This window comes from Mytilus edulis, chromosome 5 (genome assembly GCF_963676685.1).
Source record: "Mytilus edulis chromosome 5, xbMytEdul2.2, whole genome shotgun sequence".
NCBI classification, from domain to species: Eukaryota; Metazoa; Mollusca; class Bivalvia; order Mytilida; family Mytilidae; genus Mytilus; species Mytilus edulis.
Genome location: NC_092348.1, coordinates 18,388,955 through 18,407,176, shown reverse-complemented (window position 1 = coordinate 18,407,176; position 18,222 = coordinate 18,388,955). Strand labels below are relative to the sequence as shown.

General features: G+C 29.6%; 1 protein-coding gene across 1 annotated transcript in view; it reads left to right on the top strand.

Annotated features, from left to right (window-relative positions):
- The first annotated feature begins 214 nt into the window (after nt 1–214).
- LOC139523135 (uncharacterized) overlaps nt 215–18,222 on the top strand; it is a 40,462-nt gene continuing 22,454 nt past the window's right edge. The window contains exon 1 of the mRNA XM_071316935.1: nt 215–391. The gene's annotated coding sequence lies outside the window, so the exon portion shown is untranslated. The remainder of the gene's footprint in view (nt 392–18,222) is intronic.

Genomic DNA, 18,222 nt, shown 5'->3' with positions numbered 1-18,222 from the left:
GCTTTTCTGTTCCTCTATGCACATATTTATCGTTACCGTAATGGTAGAAAGTGATTAAGCTGATAAGAAATGTATAAATAGTGTACACTATCTTTGAAAAATGCTTTTATGTCAATACTTCTCATTAATGTGCATCTGTTCATCAATAGAAACAGGTGAAGTTATTTAGATAAATGCACAGTTAATTAGATAAAAGCATTACGTATTTAGTTCAAAGATGTTTTGGTAATTAACTTACAGACAGTCCTATGAATGTTAGTGTAGTAAGACCACAGTGATCAACACGTTGAAAAATCAATTGACAAATTTTAGGAAAATGCTGCTATGAAAGTTAAGCGATCGCTGTAAAACTGCATATTGGCTAAAGAAGCTATCAACTTTTGAAATCAACGTAAGTTAACTTATTTAATCAATATATACATTTTTGTTAATTCACAAATCTGTTATTGCATGTTATATATTGTTTGAGATTAACTGTCACTTCAACTGGAGTTTTTTCTCCTTGACTATAGGAAGTTGTAAGATTTGAAGTCATTTTGTATGGACAACAAATTTTTCCATGGTTAATGATAACAAAGCATGATTTTCTCTCTTGAAAGTCTAGTAGAAAAAATGATTAAATACTAATTATCTTAAATTCGCTTGTATGATCTTGAAATTAAATTTTATAGAAAAAGGACATCTTACCAGATTTGCATGGTATATTAGTTAAATTCTTTTTCGTCACTCACGCCTATATAATAATACAAACTTCTTCACGAAAGACACGAAAGGACTGCAGAAAAAAATCAGGGGTTGAATAGCCTTATTTGATAGACACTGATGTGTTGAAGGGAACTATATGTTTTTCTCGCTCAGATATCTTATGAAGTCGGTGTATATGTGTCGTCCAGGAAACAAATTTAACCATCAAAAGATGTTTGTGTATACAAATATTGGTCCTCGACATGAGATCTCATTTGAAATATAACCAAATCATCTTTTTTATATGCATTTTTTATGGTTTCAGCACTGCATTACCCTTCCTTTAAATCACAATTGATAAGAAAGTTTTTAAAAAACAAAATTTAGTATATTTGAAGTATTCTTGAAACTACTCTTATCAACTTAAGATCAAATGCATGTGTAAGGGCTATCTCTCTTATGTCTATCACGCTCTGATGAGATAAGGTGAATAAGTATTCAGTGTAATTAAGAAGAGAAATGTATCTTTATTACGTAATCGTTTCGCAAAATTCATTTCCGCTTTTTTGTGTTGCAATACCAATACATATATCATAATCAATGATAATTCTACAATGTTTTGATAAACCATTTATGTATTTGATGATTTTACAAATATCTGAATTCTAGTTAATGCCTTTATAATGATGTGTCATAACAAATAACCCTCTACTATGAGCTGGAATGGCCCTCTGGTATCTTTTGTCCCTCCTTTGCCAATACAGTAACTATTTGGTTTTTTTTTTGCAAACATAACTTCTAGAGTCAAATTATCTATATAAATATGTATGTTTAAGACGAAAACGTTACTAAGTTGCAACGTATTACCTTTTTTCGAAACCTATGAAGCAGTTTGTAAGAAGATGTTTCATCAATTCCGTAAGCATCTATAACAGTTCTGATTATTGTGTGTATGCTGATGTTCAGCTCTAGCTCGTTGATAAATTTCTCGCCATATACATAAAAAATTGTACTAATCATTATGGTTCAAATCGTTAGAGAAACATATTATGCGGTTGACTTTTAGTCTACAATATATACGCACCTGCGATCGAAAAGATTTTAAATTCTGGTGTACTCGGATAACCAATTTAAAGGTTGAAAATTACGGTATTATATTTTTAGTGATAAAAAATAAAAACAACACGTTATAAGTTTCATGCTTTTCTGACTAACACATGCACCTACGTTTGTAAATTTTGTTACTCTCAAAGTCAAGATTTAAAAATCAAGGATGTATAAAAACCGAAACAGTTGAATAGCTTTATAACCAAAACATGACCAAATTTGTTTAGAAACAAATGGAGTAGTTTAATGGTTTATATCTATCAAAATCTGTTTTATATCCGTTTTATGCAAGTTGCACTTGAAAAATACACATTTGTTTTATCGTGAAATAAATATTAAAACAGCTTACATTACATTCATCCAGTTAATGTATTAAGATTATCATAGACATTCTGTTTTTTTCCAAATTTTGAATCTATTTTAAAGCTGAAATGATTTTTAAGAACTGGTATAGATACAGATCTTTCATGCAAGTTAGAAAAAAGATCCATTTAAATTTACTTTGAAATTCTCTTCACAAATTTCCCCATTTTTTTTGTTAACTTGCAGAGAACAATGCCTATTTAAAAATTGTCATACAAGTTTTAATTTCAGTTTAAAGAGGACCCAAAATAAAATCAATAATCAGCGTAATTATACATTGTTTTTATAAAGTCGGTTATTTATTTATAGATAATTTTATACCTATACAAGTGATTTCACTTTAGAAATTTAGTCTTATGCATGAGACAAAATGCATGATGCATTATTCCTTAAAACATGATGTAAGTTAAAATCATACTTGAAGCTAATGGAAAAAATGGATGACACTTCAAAACAATTTTAATGCATTGGGCTTTTTTGTTTTAACCATGTTTGTCTCACAACGACCAATTAAGACAGCTACCACTCCCGACTTTACAGAAATAAATGACTCATCCAAAACTGCCCTTTGAAAGACAATTTTATGAAACAAATGAATTTATTTAATTAAAAGATCAACCTTACAGTTTGTCATTTAGCGTAGTCTATATAAAACAGAATTGTATTGAGTCAATTAAGTGAGTTCTATGTCTGAAGGTATTATAACAGTCTAATTATGGAAATGTTGGGTAGTTGCATTTGTAACCAACAACAATAACTTAGTCGTTAATTATAAAAGGTATAAAGACAAATGAAGTACGATATTTTAATAGGTGTAAACAAACCAAGTTAGTATTCCCTAAAAGAACAAGACAATATAAATCTTAGACATGGTTTGAAGTTTGTATCATATTCTTATTAATGCAACCTACCGCCTGATTCCAGTAAAACTTAAAGTGCTTATTTTCAATACGCTAAAATACAAATTTTACTTATATGACACCTTTTTATATTCATTATTTGTACAATGAGCGAATTATGGTAGGGTTGTACCGTTATCAGTCTGGACCATTGCAAAAAGCAATTGCATGCCATAATTATTTCGTACCACGAGAAGTTCTTTATATGTTTTATATATATATATATATATTGAAAACTGATAAGTGTGCCATTTCGTTCTATATGCAAGTAGTGTATATATAAAACAATATGTACCATATATAAAGACTTTTTCTGTATGCTATTTCTTGACATACAAAAAACAACTGTTTTGTATTCAATATACTCGACATTTCGTATCATACAATTTGCAAACTACATTTACGTCAAATTTATCAACCGTATGAGTTTTCTTTTGTAATAGTTTAAACTGTTAGCTTAGATAAAGATCTAGGTGATAATAGATTGTGAACGATTTATAATTTGACATGATAAAATTAAGGATGCATGTTTATTGTTACAGCAACTCTGTATTCCTAAGAATATATTTTGATTAATTTGTCGATGGGTTGCTGTCTTGTTGATGTGTACCCACATATGATTTTTTTTATAGACAATTTATAATAAAATATAATATTGTATCATGTGATATGGATTATAAAATATTACGAAAATGAGACTATTTTGGCCGAAACAATCGATTATGTCTAATCTCCATGTTTATGCTCTCATTTTATTCAAGATCGGTGTCTAATTGATGATTTACTTATACAAGGTATCCCTTTATTCATGCTGTAAATATAGTTGGTCATAATTATCTGGTTAGATTTGCCATTCTTAAGATCACATCGTCAACGAACGCTATTGAACGAGCTCTACATGTACATGTACATGCAAACCTACAAATGATGATTGAGAAGGTATCAAAATGGTCTGGCAAAAATGGATCGCATACCCTGTATTTTTGATGAAACATCTATCTCATGGTAATTCAGATATTTTTGTCAATGAGATTAACACATTATTTCAATAATTCATGGTCTTGATAACATTTTAATAATCTTTAATTTCCAATGAGCATACAAATATCTTTATATGAGTTATTCATTAAATATTTTTAATGTGAATAATATAAAATTATCATCTTGGAAATTGGATCAGTTCTTTAGAAAATCAAAGGTTGATATATAGAGGATGATTGCAATCAAACTACTCGATCAAATATCAAACATTTTAAAAGCCATCTGAAAACATGTTCCCAAATTCCACTAAAATTATAAATATTTAATTTGTGTTTATATAATAAAGTTATTCAGCATTTAAATTTATATCAAAGCATTAGTAATACAGTCTGTATTTTTTATCGAACGAAGCGATATCAATGAAGTTGGACAATACGGTACGAAATTGCTATTTATGTAACACACTGGTATTTGTGGACCTTTGAAGATGGCAAATACAAATGTATATAACACTCAAAACAAAATGGGGTACACAATGGCAATGATAGGAAATAGTTTTGGTTTAATATGAGGTCCGTGTATTTAAGAGTGTTATCTGTTTCTACACTCCTCGTATAACGGAGCAAAGCACTTAAACATGAACAAGTGCTACCTTAAATCATGTATTCGTGTTGTTTTTGTTTTCTTCATTTCTTCTTCGTTTATCATGTTTATGGTCATAATAAGGTAGCACAATATAAAGATTTTATAACTCCAACTTCCAAGTTTTAAAAGGCTGTTTATTTCTTAATAATGCTTGAAAATTTATAAAAGTGGTATGTATGGATAGCTAACAGATAACTCTTTCAACGTAATGTAATGTTAGTTTTATACAACAGTTATGTAACCAATTATAATGTTAAATGTGTCCAAAATATTTTTCACCAAATTTTCACTTTCAATTGAAATTAGCTTCTGTATAGGTATTCCTAGAGGGTTGATTTTTTATATGTTGTTCCTATGGCCATTATCTACAAAAGGGTGTCTAAGATTTAAAATAGAATGTATAGAACAAATTTTACACCTAATTGAACATTATCTTCTTTTATGTAGTTAGGATGCTTACACTAATTAGAGATTTATGAGAGAATGAAATACCATAGGGACAATTTGAGACACCCTTTTGAAGCCCATGATGTGTTGATTAAGATTTCGTTAAAATTTTCTGTATAGGTGAAGAGATGATAGAGCTAAATTCATTCAAGTGAACTGACCGAGATTTTGCAACTAATTACATATTAATTGATTACATAATAATTGCATAATAACAATACTGCATCCCTTTAAAAGATTAATCTTTTATCTATATATATATATATACCTCTCTTATTACTTTATATGCATTCATAAGAAAGTTACATCATTTTAAAGGTTAGTGATTGAAAATAAAAAAATCTTTGTATTGTGCTACCTTAATTTTGAGTTTATTTTACTGTGTTTGATACATCCCATGAAGTTTTATTTTTGACAACCAAGGCACTTGCTTGCATGTTTTGTCATTTCCTTTTTCATGAAACGTGTGCCTTTCTCATAATTTTATTGCATATGGTTTTAAAAGGCATATTTGAAAATCATGTAAAATCCTTGTTTTATTTCATAATTTCATAAACAAAAAAGGTGCAAACGTTGAATGCAACAAAAGTTTAAAATTTCCAATGGCTTATAACTCTTAAAAAATCACGAGAACCGTTATTTTTTTGTTGCTTTTTTACTTCGTTTATGTAGTAGAGAATTGATAAGAAGTAGTGGATTCGTAAACGATAATCAACGAGCGACTTTAGAGAATTGATAAGAAGTAGTGGATTCGTAAACGATAATCAACGAGCGACTTTAGTCGCGAGTTGATTATCGTTTTCGAATCCACTACTTCTTATCAATTCTCTAGCTTAACCCATTTCTAGTAAAACGACTATCTGTTTCATGATCTGACAATAAATCAACTGAATTTCATGAAAATAATGTCGTATTTTGTCTTTTTTATTGTCTAATAGCTGGAACTGACTAGATCCACACGGTTCACATTTATATTTAACTTAATATAAGTTCAATTTAACTTAAATGTGTAGTTATCTTCCCTTTTTATTACCAGTTTTTGTATTTGTAAATGATTATTTCATTCAATGTTGAATCATAACAAATAATTGTTATTGATTAGATTTTAGTAATTATAATTCATTCAAAAAAACATATAACTAGTATATGGATTTTTTAAAATCTTTTTTGGAAAGTTAAATTTATTTAATTACTAACATTAAGAAAGCTTTAATATTTACATATATAGTATTTAGCAACCTAATGATCAAACCAATGGCCCTTTAGATTGAATTTACAAAACACATTCAAATTTACTATAAACAATTTAAAACTAAATGAAGTGTACAATTCACAATAACACCACTTCACTAGACACCACTTGTTGATAGAATAGATACTATGATTGGTCATAAATGAAATATTATATATACATTTTGTTTAAACTGGTTCCCTCTCATTTTGTTTTGATTTTTTTAACGTTATTGCATTTGTCATCCATCGTCAATCAGTTAATTAACTAGTATAGTATAATTTGTGGTACGCATCCTAAAATCCAAGCAGAATTGCTTTTGCTTCAAATGTACATATATAATTATGTAAATTTTGCAATGTGTTATGTAAGCTGTTCATAGCCGTGATCGTCTAATCGTTGGCACCGAAAGAAAAAAAAATGTGATATTAACAGTGCCAAGTTCAAGCCTAGTACTCGGAATGATTTTTTTTTTGTAATGTTTTTTTCTCTACCAAAATATTGTTTTTAATCTTAGAGGTATCTATATTTCATTTTTACTCTAAAGTTGACGATTTTGTTTCTGGTTTCACCGTCAAAGAAGTAGTTTTACAGTCGTAGTAAATCACACTTTATTCACATACGAGTCAGTTAAATGGTGATGTATATTTGGACCATTTATAATCAAACAAAGATTAACTAAGCGATCACAGTATGATATCATTAAAATCATAAAACCAAAATATGATGAAAAGGGAAAGTCCTTGTACCTTAAAAGTGATAATTGTAATGTGTACATGGATGTTTATTTTATCAAGGAATTGTACTAGTAAGTAATATCTACAATTCCTTGGTTTTATAGTGTATATATATTTCATTACATAACAAAAAGACAGAAATACAGTTTATTGACATGCATTGACAGATATACCCTATAAAAGTGATATTTAGATAAATATTTATATCAGAACTCGTGGTCTAGTGGTATCATGCATAGACTACAGACTTAACTGTCGAAAAAACGCGCGAGTTCGAACCTGTATTAGTCACTCGTTTTTGAGAGGATAAAATCTCGTAAGTTAAAAGTTATGATATACTTTAGCTTAAGTTAACATGGTGGTCAGCAGATTCTTGAAAAATAATCCACCGTTAGAACAATAGACTGACGTCAGAGAAATGGGTTAATTATATACTATCAATTTACAAGAGTCGTTTAAAAAGCTTCATATTTTGAAAAAGACTAGCAAACATCCTTAATTAAAAGTCAATCCAATTACTGATTCGTGTGCAGATTCTAAAGAGTAAATATATATATATAAAGCATAGTAAGGATATCTCATAATAATAGAATATCTTTATCTCTATGTTATGTTAATAAGACACTCAATTTTTGTTATTTACTTGAAAACAAAATAATTTTAATTGATGTAAAGATTACTCAACGATGTGTTTACTACACAGGGCTTTTTATTGCAAACCAAAAATATAAAACATATGCTAAAGACAATGCTTATATTTGCATAACTTTTGTTGCTTTCATCTGTGTAATACTTTGATCACAATTTATATATCGATATATAATAAAATATGTATAATGATTATACTACAAAGCGTCAGTCAATCACATAAATTTACTTTGATCAGTATTGTTTCGAATTTTGAAAGAAAGAGAACAAGTTCAATGTTTATAATTTTGCAACAGAAAACAAAACAAACAATGGGTATAGAAAAGTTCTTAGAAAATAAACGGACTGCTTTAGTTTATCAAAAGTAAGAAGTTACCGAGAAATCAACAAGAACACGACCAATCCAGGGAAAACAGACAACACCCTTACAAAACAAAACATAAAAAAGGAAATTGTTTCGCTACATTTTATACCAAAACAACCAGTCCAACTAAAGTACAGTCACTACCGTAAATTAGCATTTCATATATTTGCTCACAATATAAAATTGATACTTAATATTGTAAATACATTCAAAAGAACTTTTAGAATCAAAACGAATTGTTGGTGTATCAATAACGTTGGATGATATCTCAAAAATATGATGATATTACAAATCAGTAACAAACATGTACGCAATTAAAACAAGTTACATTATTTCAAGGAAATGAATGGATGACAATTACACGGAACAAAATTATGATCAGTATGTATTGAGGTGTTAAAGCTAATGTACATTAATTCTGTATCGGGAAAAATTAAAAAAGGTGAATGAATATATATCAGCGTCATTTTGTCTCCACTAGAAGTAAAACTAAAAGTGTTTGTCTCAATGACGTATTCCCATATTTGTTATATTCTTTTTTCTCTCGAGCGTCACCGATGAGTATTTTGAAGACAAAATGCGCGTCTTGCTTACACAATTTTGATCCTGGTATCTATGAATATTGCAGGTGGTGGCTTCCTCCTGGGGTCTCTTACGGATTTTCTACCCTTGGAATAGCTGTATTTTTCAAAACCATCCAAAATTACGGGGTACTTAATTGGCTTTATAGCCCTTTTAACAAAAATTATTTTAAGTGTCATTGATTGATTTGTTGTAGCCGTGAGTAACTCGTTATTCTTGAGATTTTTTTTCATTAAAAAACACACAGACGTCCCATGTACATGTAAGAGAATTCTTTTATTTCCATGATTTGAGCCGCGAATTCAAATTCTTCGACATATACTTATAGAGATGATAAATGATTTAACAAATGTTTAAATTTGCGAGTTTCATAACTGTATCCAGAGTCGAGTAAAATTGTTTGAACATAAGGTTTATCATGATAAAAAACAATGATTATATATTATAATGATACAAAGGACCTCGGTGGCTGGGTGGTCTAAATTGTTGAACTACTGTTTCCTAGCCTGTCACCACTGAGGTTTTGAGATAAATTCATACACGTGACAGATGGCTTTGACACCAATTGTCGGTTCCTTCTGTAGATTAATTGTTCTCACTCGGCACTCCGGCTCCGTTCACCAATGAAAACTGACCACAATGATAATGAAATAGTGTTTTAATGATGAAAGTAACATAAAACATCAATCAAATTATCAATCAATTATAATGATACAAGTACGTATAATAGGAATTTATTCATAATGTGTTTTTTTTTTTTTTTTTTAACAAATTTAATTAAGCAGTTTATCTACCTAAATATTACTTTATCTTTTGGTACAAAGATATATGTTCGAACCGGGACCTTCAATTGATAGCTTTTTCAATAGAATAATTGTTTAAAGTGTTTTCAATATTGTTGTTAAATGATAAAAAAATTATTACAATAAAAAAGATAATAAAAAAATCACACAAGTATTGATAAAATCAAAAACAGATCTTATTAGTCTTTTGCTTATTACTATTGAGACCTATTTGTGCTGCTTCGGTAAACGGCAGTGAATTCTACCTAAGTCGTAACGAAAATAATAGCTTCCGTTTGATTTTATTTAGAGCTAAACGACATTTGGCGAAACCACTGATACAGAAGAACACTGCAAATCACTGATGAATTGATCACAGCAATGCAATGCTATTGACGTCAAGTGACATTGATTAGAGTCAAGTAACTTAAAACGAATTATCACATCTGAATGCCGCTTTGCTGATGTCTACGTTTAGAAAATTTAATGCTACAACTCATCCTCGAGAAAATGCAATTACATTTGAATCCATAAAAGCTTTTCACATTGCATAAATGTCTTGTGTGCCATATGCTTCTTAACATGACAGATACGTACTTGAAAACTGATAAGCATTGCGTTAAATCAACAATAGCGATAACATTTTTTTTTTGAATTTACAGACTATCGTCAAAACTGAATTAATATGACGTTGGCCTAGTCCTGTTGAAATGTTTATCTATAATAAATATATTAAATTATCCAATGGGACTATATAATTTTATGAATGTTTTGCAAATTTAAAGTGCCAGTGTTTATTGGTATATTATTTATCAAGAAATTTAAAAGTTTATTTAGTATGAGACTATGACAATGACATAAAATAAATAAATAGAAACAACATTTGTTATCACAAAAACTGAAGTATAAATTTGTAAACTACTGAATCAGAACTGAAACCCTGATAAAAACGATGTAACCGTCGCTTACCAATAACGCATCAAATATTGAAAGCCACACTAAATTTAGAAGCAAAACATTTAAAAGGATACAGAAAAATAAGATACAAACGGTACGCAATGCTATGTATGGTATAAAATGCGTAATATATCATTAAAACAAATGTAACGACAGTATATATGCTATCACCAGCGTGAACTATTCTGGCACGAGTATGATCGTATGGGACAAAAGAAATTAAAAACTGCACTTCCTGTTTATATATGCAGAGAAAGAGCTACTACTATTTGATTTCAGTGCAATAAATATCGAAAAATTAAGTCTACTTTCATCATAATGAATGTGATTTCACGATTCTGTCTTTTAGCAAAAGATGATTTGAAATCACAATGGATATGCTTGATACACTTTTAATTTTAGTTTCTTGTGTACAATTTGGAAATTAGTATGGCGTTCATTATCACTGGACTAGTATATATTTGTTTAGGGGCCAGCTGAAGGACGCCTCCGGGTGCGGGAATTTCCCGCTACATTGAAGACCTGTTGGTGACCCTCTGCTGTTGTTTTTTATTTGGTCGGGTTGTTGTCTCTTTGACACATTCCCCATTTCCATTCTCAATTGTATTGCATATGTCAGAATGTATAGACATACAACAACAAGAAAACCAATCATCATGAAAAAAGTCTTATTTTTAAATAAAACGTCTCAATATTAAACAGAAGCAGGAAAAATAAAGTTAAAATTTTGTAAACGATGATCTTTTCTCTTACACCATATTCATTCTATGATTTTGTTTAAAAATGTTAATCAAAATATTAAAATTCTTACAACAAAAAATTGCGTATAGCTTATCTGTTATTTGTGTTTTATACAACATAACTTTGTGATGTTGTAACAACATCAGTAGAGCTAAAACGTCTGGATTGCAGCTAAGCGATTGTTACACGAATCCAAACAATGGTAACAATATGTGTAGATATCACAAAAGGCTACTGAGAAATAATTGTCAATGATAAAGGTCTTGATTGAACCAGTTGCTATGCGAATCTTCCTTGAAGCTGTTTATTACCTATTGCCGTTGGATATTCCAATTCGAGGTCACAACGTATGATGTTTGTACTCTTTTAAAACTATGTTTTCATTAAAATGAGGGAAAACATTTCATTTTAATATTTGATTAGCGCACTTTAACTAACTGGTTAAAAAGACAGACAGTTTCATCAGCTTTGTCTTTGTATGTCTTTGATCACAAAGCAACCAGCATATAACAATACCTTTGGCTTAACAATATTTCCTGGACACGACTTAATTTCAAAGAGTAAATTATTGTTTTGATCTTCTCTATTGCTTGATCTTTTGAAATGATCAATAAGAAATCTATATTGACAAACGTTAGTAATTGCAGCTGACATAATTGAAAACGTAAATATATATTATTCAACATGTTTTCATTTATCTGTCTGATCTTGTTTTGAAAAGCAGATTTTTACGGAATGATGGATAACAAGACGCAACACAAATTTAGGTATAATTCCAAAGTTCTAACTAAAATTTACAAGTACACATGATTGGGTTTTTGTTCTCGTCTACATGTATAAATTGACTAAAAACTTTTTATATGTCACGCTCTACCAAATAGTCTTTTTTTTAGTTTATTGTCTTTACTAGATAATTTTCTAGAAATTTCGAACAAGATCGGTTTTTATCGTATCAGCATTGTAACTTATATATCAGATTTTTATTTCTTTTCACTTTTCAAAGCCGTGATTTTTTTTTTAAAGATTTTGATTCTATAAAATTTACAATCGATGAGAGCTACCGTTTATTAAAAAGATTAATATTTCTATTCAAAACAGATGTATGTTCTCCTCTGTGATATGTTATTTTGTTGTTTGCAGAACATACATCATAATGCCATGAACAAGTAAACTTAGGAATAACATAATTTGATGGGACAATATAATAAATATTAATAAGCTAACTGAAAACACTAAAAGAAATAATAATTGTGGAACAATTCATGTCCTTTGTCAGATTGGGAAAATCGATTGGATACATCATAGTGCTTTATGATTCGAAAACTGAAATATGTACTATGTAATGTTGTTTTATTCGATATGTTAATGCATTTTTAATGTGATTGTCTGAAAATTGATACCTGACGAAATAAAAATGGACAATATCTGCTGAGTTGTTAATAATTTCCAATCCATCAAATTGTCTTTTTGTTAACTGAATGTGAGTTTTGTACAATAAATGCAATACACACTGGAAGTAAGCCGTTAATCACCTACGAAGTATAAGTTTCAAATCTATCCTTTATTATAGAAACCGGTAACGGAGGATTTATGAATAGTACTTTTGTCTAGGGACTTATGAGCAGTACTTTTGTCTGGAACTTTAAATTTTTTATGTTAAAATTGACTCATTTACCCTTAAGTGACCTTCGTACACATAGTCAAAATTAGACATTCTACAAAAATTACAACAATGTATACGAGACATCTTATTAATTTTTAATAGCCTTGGCTCATATCTAAGATACATTTCAAGATCTGAAATGTGGATTGCTTGACAGTTCTTGCAATTTTGATAAGATTCAAGATGTGTGAGATTTTAGAACAAATGTTTGATTTAAACCCCATAAATAGAATCATTTGCAATTGACACAAATCACTTGTTGTCGTCTATAGCAATCTAATTTGGTAGCCTTAAAATACTACTGCCTTAGCGTTCTTATAGGATTAAAATCTAACCATGTGTATAAGCGTTCATGAATACTGAATAAAGAAAGATTTAGTAAAATTGGTGGTATTCGTACATTGAATTAAATTAAAATGTGATTTTTGAAGGTAAATCACATATTTACAGAATTCTGAGAAAAATTAAAAACGGAAAAATCCTTTTCAAATCGCAAAATCAAAAGCTCAAACACATCAAACGGAAATATGTTTAAACAAATTACCGAAGGTATGGCATCAACGCAAATAAAGGAAGAGTATTAACTTGATACCTTACTCACGAAAATAATTTCAGAACCACAGGTTTAGTCAAATACTACTAATGCAAACACTCGAACGGATGGTGTATTTCATTGTCCATTCTCTTTAGCTGGAAACTATATCTGTACACTTTTTTAAATTTCGCAAGTATTACAGCCGGTTTAATACACTTCTTCTATTGATGTTAACAATAATTGGCAGACAACTGTGAATGTCGTTTATAGTCTGTTACTTGATCATATAGTGTTAGCACAGAAAAAGCAATGTGGTATATTTTAGATAACTGTTGATATTTTGTCCCTCTTATTTTTTTATGTGTTTCCTTTGTTTTGATTGGTGAACCGGATTTGTTTTAGATAAATTGATTGATAAAATTGAAAATGGATATAGGGAATGTGTCTTAAAAACAAAGTTCCACCAAAGAGCAGAACGAAATATGAATATTGACCAACGTATACTACTATTGCCGCTCTGTATATACACCGGCAAAGTACACATGTATATGAAGATTATGTTTACCATGTTTGTCACGTTATGTGTTTGTTTCAACTGAACTAAGAACCTAAAACATAATTAAAACATTCTCATTACACAATTTTCGTATCTGTTTAAAAAAATCTAAATCTTTTATTAAAAGAAATAAATATCGACAAATTTTTATTTTTAAGTATTCAGTTTTGTTTCATTCTTTGACAACAACATGAACAAGTGTGCTATGCATGGAAAGTAGAAAATATTTAGCGGAGAGGGCTTATCTTTATCAGATTACCAAATTATGTTCTGATTAGAACCAAATCAACTTTTCACCACAAATGACGACAGTTAAATCGATTGTCAATATAGAATATCTCTCATATATTCTATTATTGGTGTGAATCGCTGATTGATGTAGACAGCTTTTCATTGAGAAGTGACAAAGTACAAATGTATGAGCATTAGTATCGTGATAAATGGTGAAGTTCAAAAAGAGATTTTGATACTTCACATTATTTAAATTAGTTCTGATTGATTAAATGCAAATTGTCGATTTACTTTAAACCATTTATCGTATGAATATTTCTCACTTATGCATGCATTTTTGACATTAATCCGAATTTAAAACAAATGTCCTTTTAAACAATAAATTTTTCTTTCCTTTTCAAAATCAATACTTGTTGAGTAAAATATTTGTGAAATACATGTTTCAAGATTAAAAAAAGTTGTGGGCAGTTTTCTATTTATGTGTCCATTGATAGCTAAGATTGTCCCGTAAAACTATCAGAGACTTCTACGGGAGTATATACAATAGACTTTAACAAACAAAACTCAACAAAAGAATCACGTGAGCATATTCTATAAATAGCTGTAATAATGACCTCTTCACCAAGGTCAAATGCATATCAAAGAGCATTTTTTACTCTTTGAATATGTTTGTTTTGCTCATGCATCGTTGACAATGTAATGGAATTTGATACGACTGTCATAGTGAGAGTGAGAGGTTTAGCTAGCTATAAAACCAGGTTCAATCCACCATTTTCTACATTAGAGAATGCCTGTACCAAGTCAGGAATATGACAGTTGTTATCCATTCGTTTGATGTTTTTGGACTTTTGATTTTGCCTTTTGATTTTGGATTTTCCTTTTTGAATATTCCTCGGAGTTCAGTATTTTTGTGTTTTTACTTTTTTCAACTTATACATACACAGCTATCCACCATTCCTTCAAATTGATATATTTATATTTTTTCTTGTTATTTGAGAATCTAACAACATGCATAAAATTTAATCAGCACAAACCAGAATTGTAAACAATAATAACTATAAACAAATTGTTTAAGAACTATTATTTAACTTTTATATATGACACTATACAAATAGTAACATTACCACCATTTACTACTTATGAAAATGCCTGTACCAAGTCTAGAATATGACAGGAATATGACAGTTGTTATCTATTCGTTTGTTGATTTGAGCTTTTGATGATACCATTTTATTAGGGATTGTCCGTTATGTATTATCCTCAAAGCTTAATATTTTTGTGATGTAACTTTTGCATTGTAGTTTTTGGTGTTCGTCGTATCAAATTGTTTATCTGTTTCAATGCAAGAGTTATACAGTGACCTAGTTTATAACTTTGGCAATTTAACAGGTTTAACTCACTAAAATATATGTATTTTTTTCTAAATATTGATGACGTTTGCTTTAATATATTTATTGTTCCTAAGGGAGTCATTTTAAAAGATATGCACTCAAGAGTTTTTTTGTGGTGTTACTTTTTGCATTGTACTTTTAGCTTTTGTCTTGTTAAACATTGTATCTTTTTAAAGTGAAAAAGTTATACAGTTTCCTAATGTATAACCTCGGCAATATAACAGGTTTATGACATTATCTCTCTAAAATATAATATGTAATTTTTTTCTAAATACTGATGACGTTTGCTTGAATATATTTATGTTCCTAAGAGACTATCAAGTGTATGGAGATTCATTTGTAGGCACACATTGTTTGCATCAGTAAATATGATATTCCTTGTTATGATGAAGTTTTATAAAGGATAAAAATACTTTAACATGCTTCAAATTTACTTTTACATTTACATGAGTGCCTTTTAGACGTATAGAGTTTCAAATCTGGTTTCTCATGTATGAACAAGATGATGATGAGAATGTGTATGTTTGCTGTTAAACGCCACTTTCAGCAGTTCCAATTGTTTCGTGGGAGCCATTTGTAAGTGGTAGAAGCAGAAGATCCCAGATTTAACCACCAACATTCGGCATGAAAACAAACAACTCCATTCAATTAAAATTACGCACCTGACACGTTTTGTGAAGAGGTTAATATATGTCACTAAGACTAAAACGCCCTTTTATCTCACCAATTATAACTGAAAGCAAAACAATAATGATGTAGTAAAGCGGAAATGAAGGAGAAGATTTCCAAATTTCGAAAAATGTTATATAGTAGAACATTCTGCAAATTGTGGGCAAATTATTTATGGGTTTCTATCTGTATACATATAATATAAAAAAGAAGATGTGGTATGATTGCCAATGAGACAACTATCCACAAAAGACCAAAATAACACAGACATTAACAACTATAGGTCACCGTACGGCCTTTAACAATGAGCAAAGGCCATACCACATAGTGAGCTATAAAAGGCCCCGATAAGACAATGTAAAACAATTCAAACGAGAAAACTAACGGCCTTATTTATGTAAAAAAATGAACGAAAAACAAATATGTAACACATAAACAAACGACAACCACTGAATTACAGGCTCCTGACTTGGGACAGGCACATACATAAATAATGTGTCTGGGTTAAACATGTTAGCGGGATCCCAACCCTCTCCCTAACCTGGGACAGTGGTATAACAGTACAACATAAAAACGAACTATAAAAATCAGTTGAAAAAGGCTTAACTCATCAGATGGACAAAACTACAGTGGACGTGGCCCGGTAAAACCGTTTATCATTATTACTTGCATTGCAAACTATGATGATCTTAAGTAAAGATTAGAAATAATAAGAACTTGTGTTTGAAACGAAACTAAGAACTTTCAAGACTAAAACAAATCCGTTTCCGTAAATTTAACATGTTCATACGTAAATAATATAACAATCCACAATATCAAATACGCATAATTGGTATACAAGAATTACAGAAGGTATAAAAACATTAAACGTATGTTCACTATTCATAGTTTTCACTTCTATAACAGAAATCATATTTTGTCACAAGTATATTGTTGAAAAATCAAAAAAGAGATACATATATTCGAACAACAAAGACCGATATATACCTTGGCATGTTGACGTATTCACTGGTTAAAATAGTCTTGAAAATTTTTTCTTTAAATATTTTTCATTTTTATCTTTAAAAATGTCCTGTACCAAGTCAGAAAAATGTATATTATGGTTCGTTTCTGTGTGTGTAACATTTTAACGTTGTGTTTCCGTTGTGTCGTTAGTTTTCTCTTATATTTGAGTGTGAATTCATATTACTATAAGACGTGTCACGGTACTATTCTATCCCAAATTCATGTATTTGGTTTTGATGTTATATTTGTTATTCTCATCGGACTGTGTCTAATGCTTAGTCTGTTTCTGTGTATGTTACATTTTAATGCTATGTCGTTGTTTTACTCTTATATTTAATGTGTTTCCCTCAGTTTTAGTTTGTTACCCCAATTTTGTTTTTTTTTGTCCATAGATTTACGAATTTTGAACAGCGGTATACTACTGTTGCCTTTATTTATATTTGTAATTTATTGTTTCAATTTTATAAATTTGTTTCAATATTATCAAAAGAAAGAAAGGATGATAAAAAAGAGACGAGTTGTAATCTGAAGTGTATTTGGAATTGGCAATTGATAGATTCCGTAAGCTTTGCTCCTATCTATTACTGTAAGTCAATGATCAAGATCAGTAATATAAAACGACACAGCTAACGCCACAATTCCAATTTATTCCGTCAAGAATTACTTTGCAGTGATATGAAATACATACCGATTATTTGTAATCGTATTTTTTCAATTTCTATCCGACTTTTTAGTCAATATATTATGGTTCAGCAGAACGTATATACTTAATTATAATTGACGTTCATTGTATCAATCGGAGTAAAATCACGCTTCAATAATATCATTGATTACAATTTGTAAGAAATAGAAATGCAGATTAATAAAATGTCTATGGTACACTAGGCATCAAGAAAGAAAATAAATGTAATTAATTCAGCAGACATACTGACAGTATCTTATTAGCCTGTGATACTCACTAAAGCTTAAAATGTTCATTACATGTTATTCTTTATTATTTAACC